At 47.4% G+C, this 17,086-nt stretch overlaps 1 protein-coding gene across 2 annotated transcripts in view; it reads right to left on the bottom strand.

Annotated features, from left to right (window-relative positions):
• LOC142575970 (tectonic-like complex member MKS1) overlaps positions 1 to 16,964 on the bottom strand; it is a 94,576-nt gene extending 77,612 nt beyond the window's left edge. Inside the window, exon 1 of one of the 2 annotated variants that reach the window (XM_075685829.1) lies at positions 16,711 to 16,964. The gene's annotated coding sequence lies outside the window, so the exon portion shown is untranslated. The remainder of the gene's footprint in view (positions 1 to 16,710) is intronic. The other variant, XM_075685828.1, reaches the window with a different exon arrangement.
• Between the last annotated feature and the right edge of the window lie 122 nt (positions 16,965 to 17,086).

Genomic DNA, 17,086 nt, shown 5'->3' with positions numbered 1-17,086 from the left:
GTTCGTTGACACCTTTTCGCGCGAATTCGAGCCCTGTGAGTATTTGGTTTTCATGAGACCCGGCTTGACTTTCTTTTTTCTTTTTTCCGTTCCCTTTATTTTGGGAAAGCAGCTGCATGACTGCCTCTGTTGTCGCGCCCTGCTGAAGGTTGCATTGTGTCTCGCGATGTGACAGCAGAATGAATGTGTTGTTGCCGTGTAGCGTGTTTTTCGATACATCTGCGTGCCGGAGTCTGCGCCCGTGCCAAAGTGAACTCGTGCGGCAGAGAATACATACATACATACATACATACATACATACACATACATACATACATACATACATACATACATACATACATACATACATACATACATACAAGATGTGTTTGTACTGGATCGTCAGATGGCAAAGCTACACTAAAATTGTTCGCAAACTATCGATGATTATTGCCAATGTACCCGCCGCGGTGGCTTAGCGGATACATGACGTAGCGCTGCTAAGCCCAAGGTCGCGGGATCGAATCCCGGTCGCATTTGAATTGGGGCGAAATGCAAAAAAAAAAAAAACGCCCCGTGTGCCGTGCACTGAGGGCACGTTAAAGATCCCCTGGGACCCAACATGAATCCAGAGTCCCCCACTACGGCGTGCCTCGTAATCAAACCGTGGTTTTGGAAGGCAGAACCCCAGAGTTCAAATTATTCTCAGCGTAACGGTCGAAAACTTCTTGAAAGCTATACTCGCCTTGTTAAAGGAACGATCCGCTTGAAAGCGTACTGTATTTGTTGCAGTGGTGATATTTAGGCACTGCTTGTTGTTTCACAGCGCAATAGCACTGAGGGCGGAGCCGTCAACGGCACACCCGCAGCCGCCAAACGGCCGCTAAAAACAAATAAATGCACCAATGTACTGGAACGGGTTCCAGAATAACTTTAATGCAATTTCTTTTAACCTCGATACTGAAAATGAAACGGAGCATGTCGCTCAGTGTATATATATATATATATATATATATATATATATATATATATATATATATATATATATATATATATATATATATATATATATATATATCGATCCGAAATGTGAACTCGCACAGACACAAGCGTCGACATCGGGGAGTCAAAATACTCATATAAGCCCATCAAGGGCGAATTTCGCAACTGCTCGCGCACGTTCTCCGTCGCATACAGATCGTCGGTCACAGATCGGCGTACGCGTTGACTGCAGAAGTTTCGGTCTCGTTTCTTCGTCTTCTTCTTTCTTTTCAATTTTTTTTCAAACTATTATGTCTCTTTATCGTTCTCATTCATTTGTTTTTTGCAGCTGTGAACTCCACGACTACGGCAGGAAGCCGCAGCTCTCCGAGGCGGCACCAGGAGTAAAATTATTAACAGCGTACTTTTTATTCGACCCGTTCGGAACGCGAGCCGACTGCAGCGCGCGGTTTTCAGACGTAGGGAAAACAAAGACGTATTATTACGTCACCGAACGCGCACGTGGCGGTCGCGCAACCCGGTGCGGTGGTTGGAGGCCATGTTACATCGAAGGCGAAAGCTTGATCTGTTGGATCGAAACGACCGCGCGGTGAAACCGTTCTGACGCTATTCTGCGCGGAAGTTGCTGAATGCACGGATTTAGCTTTCGGCGGCGCGGTCTTATGCGACAATGGTGTCTGATACGGCGAGATCTCGCGCCACGTCAGGGTTTCGATGATGTGAATACGGTCTCCTTTTCTTTTCTTTTTTTTTTTTTCAAGCCCGAAGCCCACGCTGCTCTTACGCGCACATTGAACAGGTGGCCTCACGAGGTAACGCAAAAAATATATGTATACGATACGTCTATACCGGCAATTGACTTTTGTTACTGCTTTTGTATGTATGTGTGCTCAACCACGCGCCGCATGCGAGCAGCCTCAATTTATTAGAGAGCTTTAGATTAGGGGACGCAAGCGGCTTGCGTCCCCTAATCTAAAGCTCTCTGTTACGGGCGAACGCTACATCTACGGGCACAGCGGGGTACGCATGTGCATTGCAGCTGTTGCGGAAACGCCAGAACTCGTAACGCAAGAAAGTCTGTACTTGCGTCTCTCTCTCTCTCTCTCTCTCTCTCTCTCTCTCTCTCTCTCTCTCTCTCTCTCTCTCTTTCTCTCTCTCTCTCGTTACTTCTGTAACGAAAGGTTGATTCACTCGCGGTGTGACACGTTCAGTTAGCATAAGTAATGAAACAGGAAATCAAACTGTGTGATAACAATTACGATAACAATGGTCGGATCGACGCGTGCACGTGTTGCGCGTGCACGTGTTCGAAGCCGGCGAATAAATGTATTACGCTTGAGAAAAAAAAAACTGAGGCATAATTGAACGGAAATAGAAATAGATTGCGGCTATCGTGCGGTGGACATCTGAACTGCTCCGTGACCAAGGTGCGTGGGGGGGGGGGGAGGAATAAAGTTCACAGAACAAAGTTACATCACAAGAACACAGGTAACCACAAATGTATTCTAATCACACACACATACGCACATTCTGCGCTTTCTTTTATCTTCCTGTACAGCGAAAGTATGCATCCTTAACTATAATACACGCAATATCACATGCCTATTGTTGTATTCGCAGTGAACTAGCTATATTTTTATTAATCTACGTGTAATACGGCACCTTCAAGCTGCTTATTCGCAGCTTTCAGTCCAGCATGCAGTTCAACCAGGACATATACATTTTGGCAAATGAATGCACTCAAAGAAAAAAAAATGGACATCTTCCCAAGCTTCTCACTCCTCTATAGGTCTTAAAGTCGACGCGAGCACGCAGAACCATAACAAGTGCTGAAATTTTCCTGTTGTGTCATTCGATTGTCGTTGAGCATTTACCGACGTCCCGACGGAGGAGTCAATGATCTCGATCAGCGTTTCGACTTCGCAACGCTTCTGCGTTGTAGGGGCCGCTACCGCAAAGTTATTACTAATTTTTTGTTGCTTCTTCGTCGCGTTCTTTCTGGCGGGGCTGTTAAAACATCAATGAAACGAAAGAAAGAAAGAAAGAAAGAAACAAGAAACCCGTGTCGATAAAAAAAAAAAAGAAGAAAAGAAACCAGCAGGCGTGGGTTATTCGTGCGACGCAAGTTATAAAAAGAAAGGACGTACCGGGAGGAAGACAAGACAAAGAGAGCCGAGTCGCGCTGTCAGCTGGCGGTGCACTTCAGTGCAAGGCATTCAAAGGTCGCGAAGCATTCGGTGGAACGATGCGAAACGCGAGAGCGTGCGTCTGTTGACCGCATGACACTGTCTCGTATGTACTGTGGCCGAACGCGAACGTAACGCGTTACTACGGTAACCATTAGTACTTGTAATATAGTTGCTACGCATCCGCTGTGTATGTGTATACGTATCCGCTGCTGCGCACGAGGTCGCGGGTTGGACAGCCGGTGCCGGCGGCGGCGCATTCCGCTATTGTCGGCGCGAAATGCGAAAGCGAGCTCGTGTACTTATATTCGGGTATATACGTCAAATAACCACAGGTGACCGAAACTATATAACGTGTAGAACCACGGGTTGCAAAAGTTAATCCACGATAGATAATTTCGTGGCGCGCCTTTTTCGGTGTACACAGAGGCGGGCTCGGCGAGTTTGATGACCACTTTGCTATAGCTCTGCTTGACCGCAGCTTCTGGGACGTAATGTGCCATGTCTGCTTGCGCCACATTCCCGTGACGCGGTGTCGGTACATACGTAACGACCATGATTGTATTGCGCTTAGTGTTACACTGGCGGAACTAATGGACGAACGTAAGGAACAAAACGTGGACCGACATGGCGCAACTTTGTTCGTCCATTGGTTCTGTCAATGTAACACTAAGCGCAAAACAATCATGATCGTCCACCAACTCAGTGCATTACTACAGGTAACGAAGTCGCCGCGGTCACCATGCTGGTGTATCGCTATAAGAAAGAAAGAAAGAAAGAAAGAAAGAAAGAAGGGAAAACTGTTACGAAAGCTACACGTCTTAGTCTGATCCGCTCGCGCCGACGAGCGCATCATCGTTGTGCGTTCACTGTCAAGCCCTGGATGACATTGACCATTTCGTCACAAAGTGTCCTGAATTTGATGCGGAAGGCGAAGCGTTGATAGACCCTTTTAGCCGACTATAGTTCACTCACTGCAAAGAGATGGCGCTACCAGCGCGCCCATCCAAGTGTTGCTTCAAGGCGGTTCGATTCCCGTTCCCGGCGACCGCGTTATACGATATGGGTGGAAAGAAATAGAAAAAGAAAGAAAGAACGCTCCTGTACTTAGATTTCGGTGTACGTTGAAGAAAGCCAGATGTTCGAAAGGCATCTGGGGCCCCCACACTAACGACGTATTCGTACAGCCCGTGTTCCTTTGCGACATTAAATTCCGGAATCTGATCGATTCTATTTCGTGCCTCAAAAATCAAAAGCGCGCTGTGCATTCATTCGTGCACTAGTCCCAGTGCCACTCGGAGCAAAAGCACTGTTCAAAAGATGGTTGTGCCTTCGACGCATCGTTGATATATATACGCCGGTATATATACGCCAATAGAATGCACTCTATCATATAACGATAGGCAAGTGAAACGCAGGTGCAGGATAATGACGTTATTGCGGCGCAAGAAACTTCAGCGTGTGCGAACACTTCTACGAGGTATAGCAGCCTCCTAAACGTAATCTGCCAAGATATGCTGGGACCGTACATACTTGATTAAGACGGCTTCCTGGTTGTAGTGGACTCGCAGCTGTGAATATTCTCGTACGGATATTTGAGCTAAAAACAGCCAGCTCGCAAAGCGTTTTGTGATAACATGGGGGAAGACATTAGGCTTTCAGTAAGCCAACTGGATACCTGGATATATATATTCCTAGGTATCCTGAAACGTTCATCGCCACTTACGCAAACTTACTGAAAGTTGCATTCACTCATTACAGCATTAGCGATTATGCTGGGCCAATGAATGCATGGTTTACATCGGCTGCACACGAGTGTTCGAGGCAGAAGGAGCCGCAGCGTAAACGGCTGATGATTGATAGCACACCTTGTCTGCAAGCTAATACAAAACTTCAAAGTACCTATGTCCTAAGTCCAGGAACGCGCCGAAAACAAATCTACTCAAACTGGGCATACTCGAGAATCGAAAATAAGTGATGTAATTACAAGCACCGAAAAAGCAGCAGAACTGATAATTGGGCGAGTTGGTACGAATTCATAGTAAAATATTTTGCGCGAACAATTGACAAGGACACAGTGAAGGGGACACACACGAGCGCTTACTCACAACTATTTTATTTTCGGAAAGATATTGAACACATATACCCCAGCTATCAGCGCTGAGCATGTGCTGAGCATGTCAGTAAAACAGAAACAGATTAAAAAACAGATTAGGAAGGTTCAACCAGTATTTTAAAAAGCGAATTCATTTTCAGTGATTACAACCGATGGTTGGCTTATGCATCCTTCAGCGCACTTTTTTATATGAAATGCTTCTGCAATTTCACGTGTTAGTTTATTTTTATCTGTAAACAAAATGTCAGTGTTAAAAAATACCGGATCACAGTAGCATAGATTGCAGTGGTTTGACAAGTGCGAATGATTCTCTTTACCAAGAGAACGTTCATGTTCTTTTAGACGGGTGTTTATGCACCGACCGGTTTGCCCTATGTACATGTTGCCACAGGTCAATGGAAGCCGGTACACAACACCTATTCTGCATTTAGTGAATTTTTGATCGTCTTTTAGACCGCAGCTACATTTTTTCACCCTATTGTCTAATTTGTTGGAAATAGCTTGGCACAGTTTTTGCACCTTGTTTGGAGCGCTGAAAACCACTTCAACGCCATACCGGCTGCCAACATTCTTTAGCCCATGGGAAAAATGTAGCTGCGGTCTAAAAGCCTTCTCTCATTGCTCGCATCCTCTAAAAAAAATTATATATATAGTGCTTCCCATATGAAGGATAGAGGCACGTGTCACGTAATTCAACGTAACATTAAGTCTCATATTTGTACATCGCAAAAGATTACGTATTTATAACATTACGAACGCCTCCCCCCCCGCCCTTCCCTCTTCAGATCAAGCGCGGAGTGACACACTTCTACGATGAGCGGCTGCAGCAAACCGCCTACGCTCGCGACCGGAACATATATAGTGCGTCGCGTACTGGAAGCACGAAAGGCGCACAAAAAAAAAAAAAAACACGCCTGTTTGGACGTAACACAAAGTTCATGAGTTGTAGTTGTTATATATGAGATAGTTATTCCGTATAAAGCGTCGCATAAAAGAAAAAAAAGAAAAAGAGAACTGCACTGCGAAACGCGTGGAGTCGATCTTCCACGACAGCACTGCACTTTCGTAGAATTGCCTGCTATAAATATGAAACTCGGTAGCTACCTCTACAGATGATGAAGAAAATACAGCGGGAATAGAAAGAAAGAAAGAAAGAAAGAAAGAGAGAAAGAAAACTGTTGCAACAGCAAAGGTTGCGTGTCACGGCCCATTACAAGGCGCCAGCAGGTCGATATGTGACGCTGTCTCTGCCCACACTCTTCCTTGTGGGACGAGCGAGCGCGTCTGTACGGTCAGCGCCCGTAGCTTACACAATGTCGAACGCTATTAGCCACGCACGTGGATGATGGGGATGGTCGATTAATTTTTTTTTACTTGATCAACAATTTATCATTCATCATTTCAGCCTTTAATCGATTAATTGTCTTCGATGTACGGTTTTTCGTCGATTAATTGATTCATCGAAAATTTTGCCGGGCGCCTTAAAAGAGGTTGAAACACAGTTATCTACTTTTTTACGAACCTATTTTAATGTTTGAGAGGATGTAACCAAGTTAGAAATGCAAGTGTATAAGATTTAATAAAGAATAATCTTTAAACTTGTTAAAGACTATAAATATAGTTGGCACGAGTGGCCTTTGAAAAGATAAACAACATATGTTATAAAATGGCAATCAGAGCAGAATTAAACAAGATACATGGCACTAGCGAATCCCTGTACTGTACAGTTAAACAATAAATAAGAAAAATGGCAAAAGTGAAAGGCGGAATCCCAACAAAATGTGCAAGAAATTGCAATATGCACAGGGAAAAAGAAAATTACTGGTTTAGGATTTTAAGCCACATGCTCTTTCTTAGAAAGCGAAGGAGTGTCAATTGAATGGGATATGTTTGGGTGAAACCGACACCTTCTTTTAATGGCCACTCAAGCAGCATGCGAGAAAATGCGCTCGGAAGCTATAAAATTGCTGGAATCGACGCGAACCCGATGTCAAATACATGCTCCAAACCTGCGCGCATGCTGCACCGCCAAAAAACTTTAAAAAAAAGAAAACGTCATCTGCATCCCGAAATAGTTGCGCTCGCCGATGCGATATATGCACTATACACACGCGGGCGTATTCCAACAAGTCTGCCGGAAAATAAACTCGCCAGTGTGCGCAAGGCAGCCGTCGTTTTTCAATCGCATCTGGGGGCATTGAAACCACGGAGCATTGAAACGCAGCGCTCGTGTAATCTTTCCTTCTTTCATTACCCCCCCCCCCCCAGCCCTTTTTCCCCGCCATAAAGTAATGGCTTCGCCATAAAGGCGCGTGTGCAGTAAACATACTATAATAACGCCGACGACGAGGTTGCTTTATTCAACTTTATTGTATGCTCGAGTTGAAATAGATGTCGCAATTTGGGGCTTCTTAAAGATTTCGTCGCGCAGGAACAAGTGAAAGCGTCTGCTCTTTTAGTAGCGCGAGCCTTGCAGACATGGCAAAAGCGATAGCGAAGTGGTGAGACTGAGTGAGTGAGTGAGTGAGAGAGCGAGAGAGAGAGAGAGAGAGAGAGAGAGAGAGAGAGAGAGAGAGAGAGAGAGAGAGAGAGAGACTATTTGAATTTCAGCAACCACAATACACAAAGAGGCTGTTTTGTATACGTATATATAGGCACTGAAATGTGTATCGATGCAAGAGCACGGACCAGAAGTCAACAAAAATTTAAACAAGAAAACTCAGTGCCCATCGGCTCTGTGAAGAAGGATCACCAGCGAAGCTGTATTTGCAGGCTCCTCAATGGTGAACTGCACCTCCGCCGCGTGTCGGCCGGCATTGCACCATATATCTTCGGGATCGGTCCACGTATGCAGAGTTCTGTGTCTACACACGGACACGATCCTGGGGGAACTAGCCCTTGACAGCTTCGCGGTAGTTCATTTGGTTACGCCATTGTGTTTCCTAATTAATTAATGACGACGACGAACACGGAAGTGGCACGAGCGCGTTCGCGCCGAGTGCCGCCAACGAGGCAGCTGTGGAAGACGACGACGAGGCTGTAGCCAATCCTGATGATGATAGTTTTGTGTTCACACTATTCAAATTACAGTCCGACGCCATCATGTCTGTAGGTTGTGTGTACCGTACTTTACGATATTTTCTGACGCATTTTACTTCGAGAAATGGAACTAGTCCGGTATATATGAACGCCTATATGTCACGCGGAGGAGGGCCTGCGCCTTTCGGTGTATGCGTGGCTCGGTACGATTTATTTCGCTCAGCCCGGCACCGGACGACGACACCGGATTTTCTGCGACCAAGGGGGCTTTCGCGTTAAAAAAAATATTTAGCGGCGGGATCGACACGTGACACGTGCGCCGCACCACCAACTGCGCGTGCATAGCTTCAGGCGCGCCAAGAGGCTCTCGCGCGACAGCACGCTTAGAACTGAGACATCCAACAGCGCGCTTCGGTGATGAACGCGGCCGTGGGGATTCACTCCTCTGTAATCTCTCTGGCGTTTTGAAACAAACGGTCTTGTTCCGTCGGTCCTTTCGCCCGTACTCGTATACGAGTACGGGCGAGAGGACCGACGAGACTGACGAAAGGACTCGTAGAAAGATTACAGAGGAGTGAATCCGGTTTATTAAAAGGAATGGTGCGCTCGAAGGTGTGTATACTTGTTGCGGCGAGGTTATTTGGGTATATATAGCGCTTATTTATTCGTTGCGTAATTATGTGGAGCACAGAGCCCGCAAGCGGCGCATTTGCAGAACGTAGTATATAGACATGGACATGGTGTGTACACACACGCTGGCTCGACATATGCGTGCCGACCTGCGTTGACCGATGTCGGGAGATTTGCGTGAAAGCGAGGAAGCCCTGCGGCAGACCGCGACGCGGAGAACTGCCCAAAGTAATTTTGGAGCAATTTTTGGAGCAAATCGCGTTTCGAGAAGTTTGGAGCTGACAATATTGCAATTTGGAGCAGTTTGGAGCAGACTGAACTTCATTTTGGAGCAATTTGGAGCAGATGCAATTTCATTTTTAAGCAGTTTGGAGCAGGCGAATCTGAATTTTGGAGGAATAGTGGAGTATAGAATATGGCAGCTCACTTCGAAAACACCACGAAACAGAATAGACCAGCACGAGCGCTGTACTGCAACTGTCTTAAGCTGAATTTTGAAGCACATTACCCGAATAATGAAACCGTCTAGTGCATGCAAATTTTGGTACTAGTGCCTACAGATTTTTAATTAGTGGTAGCAGCCACACACACACACACACACACACACACACACACACACACACACACACACACACACACACACACACACACACACACACACACACACACACACACAACACGCATTCTGCAATGGTGAGTCCGAAATTTCGAAAAGTAGCTGGACACATTTTCTATGAATATATTTTACTTTAATGTCAAACGCAATGTTGCTGAAGTGCAAGGAAATGCGCTTCACCAACAGACCGTACGGAGAAGCCAGAGTTATCAACTCCTGTTTTTTTTTATTAACAAGTATATGGACACTCCAGGCACATTTCTGCCGTCGGCGTCGCCGTGATGTTCCGCATAAAGTCCAAGGGTGATGATGTCGCCGCGCGCCGTCTTCCGTCGTACGCAAGGCACGGGGGGGGGGGGGAGGAAGGGGTGTTCTACTCCGGCGGCTGCGCGGGCCCCATCTTGAAAGCGATCTGAGATGGCGACGTGTTTGGCCGCTTAGTTCGCGTTGAAGTCCGAGGCAGCATGAAAGTCGGTTCGCCCGCTGCTGCTGCCGCTCACTGCCGGAAGCGCCGAAGAGTCTAGTGTTATAAGCGCGAAAATTACCCGAAGCTTTGTGGGAGCCGCCGTCGCGCGGTGTGCGGAATGTGAACGGCCGCACTCTTTTTCGGAGAACGAATCCGCTCGCTGTTCGCGGCCGGAGCACAAATGCCGAAGCCGATCTGGCGCAGTGTGGCGCGATTTCGCTCAATTTTTCTGTGTCTGGCGCACTTCGGGCGCAGGAATTTGCGTTAATATCAAAATGGCGCTGTCGGCGCAGGAGTCCCACACTTGCCGCGAGAAAAGAAAGAAAGAAAAAAAAAACGCGCGGTAGAGCTCGCAGATTCTCACGTATACGCATCTGAGCGACTGTCATCCGACTAATTACCGGAATCGGGCCACTCGCGTCTTTGGTTATACTTGCCACAGGGAGGGCGGCATAGGGGGGTGGGGGGGACCAGGACGCCTACGGCTTTCGTCGCATTAACTCCTAGATCGGCCCACTTTGTTTTGCGTTTCCATAAACAATGAAGTATCGGCGAGTGTTCTGCATTTATGCTACGGTATTTAAAATACTCGATGCTGTGGCATCAAAAAAGAAAAAAAAAGGGAAACGCAGTCAGCTTATTTTATTAAGTAGGTCCACCAACATAAAAACATGAAGGGGGGGGGATGTAAGCACGAATTAATGGGCGCCCAAGCATCACACAGAGATTCCATGCATTCGTGACGTATAGAAACCGGCGGTATAGGCTGCCACACTGTTCGGCGTGTTTTATGCTATACGCATATGTACTGCACATATTTCTAAGTATACCTTACACCGCCCGGCGACATCGTTCTCGCGTAACCCTTTTTCGACGCCCCGAGCGACATCGCTTTCCTGCAAGTCTTTCTGCGCACGCCATCGTCTTCTTTCTCTCGCTTCTCCAATTCTGAAAGCACAGCCCCGGGCCGTCGCAAAAAAGACCCCCCTCTCGTCGCGGCCCCCATGTCAGGCCCGTTTCTTATAATAAAGCCGTAAAGCAGCGCACTTGGCGTTAAGTAAATATGTTTGTTATTTCACGCGGCGCACGACGCCGTAAAACAAACAGCGCCCCGGATTCATAAAATATCCACCGCTTTCTGTCTCTCCCTCTTAAATATCAAGCGAGCGACTGCGTGCGCCTTCGATCTGTTCGCGCTCGGTGGCGCGCGATCGCTTTCTTTTTTCCCCCGCTTGCGCCTCTCTCTCTCTCTCTCTCTCTCTCTCTCTCTCTCTCTCTCTCTCTCTCATCTCGTAATTTCGTAACACACGCTCGCTTTACTACTGCTTCCGACTAAACATTAGGTGCAGTGTCGCGAAAGGCTGATCTCAGCGGCCGTAAGATCCATCGTTTACACGCGGTTCGCCGGCCTGCAGATGTCGCCTCTGAGAGCCGTTTCTTTTTAATTTTCTTTCTTTATTATTATTTTTTTTAAATTCTGATTGGCGGGGGTCGGACTTTCAATGCCGATGGAAAGGGCGCGCTCTCTCCCTCTCGCGCGCAACCGAATTTCGCGGTCGCCGAACGCCAACTATTCATTGTAGTCGCACGTGCTGTTGCGCTGATGATGAATCAAGATTACGTGTGCAGCCACTTGTGCTATATACCGCCACAAATGTGCTGATTATAACAGCTCTCTTCTCCATATACGCAATGAAACAACAAGTGCTACCTAAATATAACTTCACTGCAACAGATACGAACGCATTATATTCCTGGACTAAAACGAATAGCTTTCTATATACTCCGTCGCATGCATACATCAGGTGCAACGCCGCGGAAACTGTACGCCAGAAGTTCGATCGCCGAAATGTATCACTCCGCGCGTTCCTTCCATGCTTCGCAGCTCGCCAGCGGCGCTTGCTGAGCGCGAGCATGACGGTTTACGAAAAAAAAAAAGCGAAAAAAAACAGCGAAAACAAAAATGGTCTCAAAACAACGTTTAGCAGCCGTATAACTACATGGTTTGTTTGTTGCTAAGGGTTAAACCCCCTTTTTTTTTTCATTAAGAACTGCGCCGACATTACGAGCATTGTTCACAAATGTCTGTCAGAAAACAAACGAACTGTTCTTATAAGCGCGAACGTAGGCACTGCAAAAGGCATCTCTAGCCTCGACAGCGTGACACTTGATGTATAAAGCAGAGTATAGATGGGTGGTGAAAACTTCTTTGTTTGGAGTAAAATTGCTGCGGAGAGACCGACCAATCGTGCGAACTGTCTTTTTTCCTATCTTCGAATAAGAAGAAGGAAGAGAGGTGGAAGGGAGCGTTTGCGAATACAGTCCTACATAAAAGATTATACAAGCTCTGTAGCCTGCGCAATACTGCGCGGATTTAGCGAGCAGGCGCTGCACCGCTGCAGAATAGACAAATAGAAACGAGAGAGAGAGAGAGAGAGATAGGCGAGGCCGCTATTTGAGCCTCCCCTCCTCCTCCAGACGCAGCCCCCTCTCGCGTGCTTCGATCCCCTTGTCACCCGCCATTCGACGTACAACGCCAACCTCGGACGACAAAATTCCTCGCCTATGCACACTCGGGTAGTCGGGCTTCCCCGCTCGACAACTGGGTAACGCGGTGTAACACGCTTGCGCGCGCGCTGCTGCCAGGGGGGACGACGGTGGGGGTGGCAACGGGCGTGTGTGTGTATATCCTCGTACACATACACGCACGCGCTCCAGCGAGTGATCGTCGTTTCCCGAAAGACCCCCCTCCCCTTTTCTTTTTCTCTTCTGTATATCCATTTCGCCGGCTTCGCTTCGAAGGAGCGAGCGGGCAGCCCCCGGCCTGTTCCGGCATTATGCTCACGCACGTACAATGTAGCGGAGGAAATCAAAATCGAAGCAAAAGAAATACAAGGCGCAGGGATACAAAGAAACTATGCGCCGATTCCTTCTCCCCCTCTCTCACTACGTTCAGAGACAGCCAAAAGCGAGCTTCTAAACACACACGCACAGCGGCTATATCGATCCGGGCTGGCTGGGCCTGAGCCCTGCGGTGTGTCGCTATGTGTTCCTTCTTCTTTTGCGCGCTGCGAGTAGGCTGCACCGCACGACAGCGGAACACTGCGGCGAAGCGGAGTTGCCGTGCGACCGAAAGCGGTAGCACGTTTTTTCGTGCGTTTTGCTTTCTTTTTCCCCCTTCTTCTCACAGATGTTTCGCGCTTCCAACCAGCCAAGAAGCGGAGAATCGCCTCCAGTCTGTGAAATCGGTCCTGTTTCAATCGTGTTTTACTTATTTAAAATCGTAATTGTCTTTCACTTTAGATAAATTCGTGATACAGAGAATGAAGTTTGACGGCTCGGCATAAATAGGAGTACGTTGCTAAGATCGGAACAATGGCGAACAAAAATGAAAGAATAAGAAGCAGATAACTAACTGTAACGGCTTTCGTAAGCCTCGATGATTACGCGTGTCATTTGGCAGCGCAGTCGTTCGTCTGTACGTTTATTGACGTCGCGCGACTTCAGCCTCATTCATGTCAAAGCGACTAAGCGATTAAACGACTAATTTAGCGCTTGTCCATGTTCATTACGAAGTCCTTGCATTGAATTTCACGCAGTACATTTATTTCCTCGCAGTCTTATTCGACTAATGTCACTGATAGCGTCGCTTGTTCGCTTAAGCGGATTGTTTGGAGTCGCTCGCGATTCATTTTGTTTGACGGTTACTATTTTTTTTTTACAACGTGCACCTGGACTTTTGAGGCCTCTCCTTACGTACACCTATGTACGTACTCGATCTCGCTGTTAGTAACGGTTGGTTTCAAACAACTGCCGTTTGTACATGCGGATATCCCGGACTTTGCAGAGTTTACGTTGTTTCGTAACTTGTGCCACGGCAACACTGATAGCGCTAGGCGAACGAAGATGACGTACGTCTCCGCGGTGGAAATTCCCTGTACGCTCCGTAGATCACGTACTGGTACGCGTGGCCATGAAAAACTGCTCATTTTTATTCCGCGTCAAGAGAAGTGGGTGCGCTTTTACTACATTGGATGCGCGCCTGCGTTGTGACCGTGACTGGCAAAAAGAAAACCCGATTCATTCCCCCACTGCCTTCTACAGCCCCTGCAACTGCACGGCATAGCATTAGTGAGTTTTTTTTGGAACAGGAACATCCATAGATAGAGGCCGCGTATCGGGCTTTGCGTACGCAGACCGCTGTGTGTCGCAGCGATGTCGACGCTATTAAAGCAGTTGAGTGACATTACACGCCATTCTTCGGGAAGGCCGAGACCCTTCGGTATGCACACAACCGACGCGTTTTCTAGTTGGAAAGCTAAATAACAACGCCCTGATAAGCTAACAGTGAATATGAGAATTTATTGCTAAGCTATGCTAAGCTAAGCGAAATATTGCTGCGCGCATAGACGATGTAGACGCGGACCCCCACCCCCCTCTCTCGGAAAGAGAGAGAGAATGAATGACTAATAGAACAGAAAGGACAAGTTGTGTCTGTGCATCTTGTTCATGTTCACACCTATCATCCATGCAGCAGTGTTTAGTAACAGACCGCCTCTCGCGACGTCTTGGAACGCCCGGCAACATCCACCAAGGGCGCCTATCATTAAACTCAGTGAATTCAACTAACGACAGAGAAACGCTCTCGCAGCCCGACTGGCTAATAATTGCTGGCACAACGCCATCGCTGCGGAGTTGGGCAATGCAAGTACAGTTTATATGTACGCAGTACCTCTTACACTTCCTTCTAGACATTTCGAGTCGCGCAAGCTTGACACCGCATCGCATAGTTGTTATGAAATAATGCCTCAATCCACGCTACGTGGACTGCTAATCGAGTACTCATTGTGAAGTTCTAACAGTTGCACTGGACTGATACGACAGCGAATTGCGGAAGAAAGTTAGATAGTGACGCCTTCTTTCAAAATAAGCCTACTGCTGCCGGCCGTACAGATCGCCGAAACGTGTCACCTTGGCTGACCTTGTCCTAACGCTTTCACTCTGACGGCGACCGGTGCAAGACGGTCCATTATCATTTGCATTCTTGAAAGACCGCGCCGGTGCACCTCTGCATCGGGTATGACGGGTCCTCTATGCGCGCACGCGGAAAATTACACCCTCCCCGCTTCTGTAAAATAAAAAATAAAGTATACACAAAGTCCGTTCTTTATGCCATCTGTCGACTCCAGCTTCACTTTAAATGGCTCGACTTCTCCTCCAAGCGGACTAATATAGATCCTTTCTCCGGCGCTACCATTACCGCTAGGCAACGCAAAAGATGGGACAAAGAATAGAAGAAAAAACGTCCGATCGGAGGATCACAAAGCAAACATTTCATAGGGAAGAGGAAAGGGAGGGTGGAGAGGAAGGAAGAACATCGGAAACAACGGAACACGAATTTCAAAAAAAAAAGAAGAGAAAGAAAAAGGAAAATGAAAGCGAGCCTTCCCCCTCCTGCTATAAAAGGAAGAACCTGTCAAAAAACGCAGCGGACTTGGGCAGGCTCGCGACAGACGAAATCTCTGCTGGCAATGACATGACGTCAAAGCGCCACGTGACCAACATGGACCAATGAGGGCGCAAGGTCGAGGATGTCTGATCCTGTCTGTGCTGGCTTCCCGCTTCCTCCTTCTAACCTCTGCGTCGCTGCGAAGCGCGTGGAAGCGACGACAGATGGCTCCACCGAGCCCCGTTGCGGCTCTTGCTTCACACACGCTGGCTTTCACCTTGGAGACGGAAATAAAGCAGACCAACCCAAGGAGGAGGCGTCCGAGCGCGTCGCACGTGATCGTTACATGTATATTTTGAGGCACAAGAACCTGAGCATACTTCCAATGTTATAGTTACGTTCTGTTGAGCCTAACAGGCCTCAAACTTGCAGCGTCAGTACGCGGTAAATTACAGCTTGAAGATACGAAACGACAGCACCTGCACACGTGCAGTACGGCAACGCACGCCATTACGCCTATTTGACGAACCGAAACAAATCTCCCCCTTCCCCCTAACACTTCTTTCTTTCATGCCGACGTGTAGGGTTTCTTTTTACTGAACAAAAGCGCCCACATGCGGAGCTCACGTGTAATTTTTTTTATTATTATTATCGAAGACACGCAGCGATCAAGGGAAAATCGCCGTCCGTATCCGCATTTCACGAGCAGCGAAGTCAGCTGCATTGGTCAACAGGGCCGTGCATAATCGTAATGTGCTGCAACAATAACACAAGGTTTAAGGCCCAGCAAGTGGCAACAATAAGACAGCGAAGCAGCTCGCAATTTACAATGATAAATGTGTCACTAACCGCGGCTACCTACTGTGCAGAGCTCCGGTGCCAAGTTTGAACACGTAAGCAGCTGCTGCGGAGGCTCAGCTGTTTTATTTAACAGGCGGCGTCTTCGGCGACACATTTTGTTCTGAAAGCACGTGCCCGCATCTTTATTTATTATTATTATTTTTTGCTTTCATTGGGGACACAATCGGCACAACAAAGTGCGTATCGGACCAAGGCGTGACACGTTTAGCAATGTCCGGGAACTACGCGCTCTCAGCATGCCAAACACGAAAAAAAATATCTTGCTTGCAATCCATGCTTCATTTTATGTGCCTAAAAATAAGCGAAGTAATAACACAGAAACTAAGGAAATCGAAACGAACGGTGCAATAGGACGTAACGTACTACCTCCGGCCTTTATTTAGGTCGCTATTGCGGCGTTGGCGACTCGGGCTTCCTCCACGACGAGCTGCCGCGGGATCGCTAGGATCTGGAGGCTGTTCAGTGGACGAAGCACTCTGACGCTGTTCTTCATTAGTGGAACAAACATACAACCCACGCCCGTTCGCACAACGCTGCAGGCTCACAGCTACCACGCGACCACAACATACCTGCCCGGCTGTTTTGCTTCTTTTTTCACTCAGTTTCTACGCAAACATTCATCCCGCAGAAAAATATCGTGTCTTAGTAATAAATTATACTGCAAAATTAAGCTTTTGTACTCAATTATTAATTTAACCGTATTTATTTCACAAGTATTATGAATTTAGTAGGAGTATACATG

Source organism: Dermacentor variabilis, chromosome 3, assembly GCF_050947875.1.
Source record: "Dermacentor variabilis isolate Ectoservices chromosome 3, ASM5094787v1, whole genome shotgun sequence".
Classification (NCBI taxonomy): Eukaryota; Metazoa; Arthropoda; class Arachnida; order Ixodida; family Ixodidae; genus Dermacentor; species Dermacentor variabilis.
The sequence above is the reverse complement of the archived record's forward strand: the minus strand, read 5'-3'. Positions and strand labels throughout refer to the sequence as shown.